The 957-nt window shown below is 37.2% G+C and overlaps 1 protein-coding gene across 1 annotated transcript in view; it reads left to right on the forward strand.

Moving 5' to 3' along the window:
• LOC101848621 overlaps positions 1 to 957 on the forward strand; it is a gene marked incomplete at its 3' end in the record, with an annotated part of 15,993 nt that overhangs the window by 1,106 nt on the left and 13,930 nt on the right.

A 957-nucleotide genomic window follows, 5' to 3' on the forward strand; every position in this document is an offset into this window, starting at 1 on the left:
CGTTTGTTCACGGCACAGAATTCTACAATTTTTCCTCACAGTGTAGAATTCTATGGTTTAGGGTGAACGCAAAATTTGGTGAACGCGCACCGGGTGAGAATAGCTACAAGACTCGCCTGCACTATTCTCACTCCGGGTGAGAATAGAGGTGGCCTTTTCTCAGACATGATCATGCTTTAACCCTATCCGTACGTTGTGTTTTACTATCGTATTCATAGTCATGACGTGGGGAACTCTGTGCCTCCACTTTCCAAAGAGGAAATTTAGGCTCGTTGATCCGATCAGTACGCTTTGCATAGCTTTCTGTTAAAATGTTTTTTTGACAAATAGATCTAGGCCTAGATTTCTATCTAGAATCTAGATCTAGATCTCTACTGAAAGTTTCATTTGAGATCTTCTGACTGGAAGTATTCTAAAATGTGAAAAATCTTTATACAACTGGGGCACAAAAAAGGACCCCAGGCGTACAGATAGGGTTAGTAAGTAGCAACAGTTCAGAGAATCAATGAGGATGTAGAGATCAAATTTTTTTTTTCGAAGTGATTATTTCTCCGAACGTTCGGGAAAATAAAGTTGAACTGTATTTCTCCGAACGGTTTCCAATAACTCGAGATTTTTTTATTTCGAGATTTAAGCGTCATCCTTTCTTTCTGCCATTCTGCGAGCACTGGGAAGAAGCATTTTTTGTATCAAAATTCAATTTCTAGAGCTAGAGATTTTTAGAGATATTTTTTTTTTTATATCTGAATATTCAGATACTTCAGTTGTGGTTGAGGCAACGTTCCCGGACTCTATTATACTTTAAATACTTCATTTAAAAATACCTTCAAAAGATACTTTGAGAAAACAAGACTGCTCGAAATTGACAGTACAAGTAACCTATTTGGCATTTAATCACCCCTCAAAAACTAAAATCCTTTCATCATGTAAAAAAACAACAAAAAAACCTCCACGCCC

Source organism: Aplysia californica, unplaced genomic scaffold (genome assembly GCF_000002075.1).
Source record: "Aplysia californica isolate F4 #8 unplaced genomic scaffold, AplCal3.0 scaffold00952, whole genome shotgun sequence".
In the NCBI taxonomy this organism is placed as follows: Eukaryota; Metazoa; Mollusca; class Gastropoda; order Aplysiida; family Aplysiidae; genus Aplysia; species Aplysia californica.